This window comes from Cyprinodon variegatus, unplaced genomic scaffold (assembly GCF_000732505.1).
Source record: "Cyprinodon variegatus isolate N-32 unplaced genomic scaffold, C_variegatus-1.0 Scaffold1182, whole genome shotgun sequence".
Lineage (NCBI taxonomy): Eukaryota > Metazoa > Chordata > Actinopteri > Cyprinodontiformes > Cyprinodontidae > Cyprinodon > Cyprinodon variegatus.
Genome location: NW_015151635.1, coordinates 140,715 through 143,356, shown reverse-complemented (window position 1 = coordinate 143,356; position 2,642 = coordinate 140,715).

Below are 2,642 nucleotides of genomic sequence, written 5' to 3'. Positions count from 1 at the left end.
ACAGTTTGTGGACTTCCTGATAGTAAAGAATTACAATAGTTCAGGCTTGAAGTAACAAATGCATGGAAACATATATTTCACATGTATATATTACATAGCTTTTTAACATTTGAGCACAAGCTTTTCTGGTGTGGATTGCTTAGCAAATCTGACACATATGATATTGCTTTTTTTCTCATACGGACCTTTTAGCGATGCTTTCTAAAACAGGTTTCTCACTTAATATTTATTTTGGTGCTTCCACATGTAAAACATGTGATCACATGTGTTTTTCTTCACAATAGAAATTTCTTCTTCAGGTAATGCTACAGTTGATTATCCAAATTAAAGCTCAGCTTGTGAAAACAAATGAAAAGCACCATCAGTTAATGAGACAATTTCCCTACTTCCAAAAAAAAGGTTCCTTATGTATGATGCTTCTGGCCAGTTCATTTTCCAAATCTCTAAACAATCTATGAGGCAGATTTTGGCTGATGGGAATTTGCTGTGCAATAACCTTATTTGGTTCAGCTTCAACACAGTGATCTGTTTCATAAAACATTACATTTTGAATAAGCAATGTTAAACATGGTATCTGAGAAGCTGTTAAAGCAGATTTTAATTGACATCAGATCAAGTCTAAACCAAATTTACTTTCTTTTTCTTTGTACTAAATAGGGCAAGAAAAATAGCCTTACAGAATACATTTATGGCATAAATAAGGAAAACGACTGGTTAAGTTAAACTAGTAATAAAATGATATATCTATTGTTCGATTCAGTTTTATTTGTTTGGGGTTTCCTTATCAAGACTTAAAGGTCCAACTTGGTGCTGGCTTTATATTTAGACAAAAACAGAGAGAAGTGCTAACTATTATGCTAACTTTTTACCGTTAGCTAAATTCAGGCTAATGCTACCACCAGTATAGATCATTATACTAACTAAGTATTGGTGTTTTGTTTTTCTATAAATTCTTTATCTAATTGGAAACTAACTTTAACATGAAGAAAATAAGGCGTCCTGAGAGGTGACTGATTTATAATGGGAAGAATAAACAAAAAACACGTCAAAATAACAAAGTGAAAACAGAGAACACATTTTAAAATGTATTGTAATTAGCTTATTTTACTCTCAGAAAATAAACTTGCTGTTAATTATGATTTTTATTTAGCAAGAGATCGCTCTGAGTTGTATTAAATTGTATGGGGGTCATTTTTCATCCAGTGATGAAAACCCTGATTAAATGGCAATTCTGAATAATATTTAATAATACAATTGAAGTGAATTAAACAGTTCTCCTATTTTTTTTATTTTTATATTTATTGAAATTTGTATAACATTTGTCATGATGGCATTTCAAACTTTTAATTATTTTCTTGTGATTTTATATGATGAACCAACTTGAATTAGAACATGAATACAAAAAACAACATTTAAAAAAATGTCACAATTCTTTGAACAAACACCTTTCACCCAGGCTTTAGCTGGAATAATTTGTTTAATTTACCTCCGGATCGATAGTTGGACGTTTGGGGAACCTCCCGACCAATCACGAGTCTTTCAAAGCTTCTCTGGTTTTCTGTAAGCGCAGTCATATATTTAGCTTTAACTGCCTTTCTTGTCCATAATAAAGAAAAGCATCTCCTCAGCATCATGCTGCCACCATCATGGTTCACAATGGGGAGAATTTGTTGTAGAAACTGTTTGTATTACAGCATTGTCTTCCACTGCTGTGTAAATTCTCAGTCGTCCGGCTCATAGCAACCAAAAACAGGCTTTAATTGAAAAGCAACCAAACTTTCGCTCAGTCAGATTGCTCTGGTTCTGCACAACAGAATTGACAGACTCCTGGATAAATGTCCGGCTTTCCAAAAACCTTAGTGTAGGTTGCTTTCTGGGTTGCTTGCAGTGCCTTTTGGTACAAACAGCATTTGGTTTCTACATGACATAACTCTTTTTTTATGGGCAGATTTGTGAAGCTGGATGACTGATAGTTGCTCTGTCAACAATTGAGCCATTGATATTTGCAGCTCCTCCAGAGTTTGACTCTCCTTTCCGGTTTAGAGGGGCACACCAGGACACATTTTGGTATATTTTCAGTTGTGCTATTTCATGTAGTTATTCATTGACTTCTGGGGGCAACTATGAGCTACTTTAAGTTCCTGATAAAGGGGTTTGTAGTTTTAATTAGTGTTGCACTGATGCCCTTTTTTGCCCCTGATACCCGATACCTGGCTGTTCAGTATTGGTTGATACTGATACCATCTGTTTGAAATTGATGTGTGTGTATATATGAAAAATTGCATACTGCTTGGATGTAAAATAATTGCCATCATGGCTTTGTCAATCTGCTGCCTACCTTTGTGAAGCAGGAAAAAGACTAATACAAAGTGAATCCAGTAGAACTTTTTATTGCCTACCTAGAATGGGTGACAATAGTTGAATAAACTTTTGGCTCTCAAAATGGTATCGGTGACCTATTTGTTGGTACTCGACGATACCGATACCACCATTTTAGTGCTGGATCGAGGCCCCGCTCGATACTGGTATTGGTGCAACACTAGTTCTAACTAGTGATGTGGAGCAATGAGATTAATATACTCTAGGGGCCGGATCTATCAAAGGTTTGCGTGTATAAAAACGTGAGCTATTTCACTGCGCAC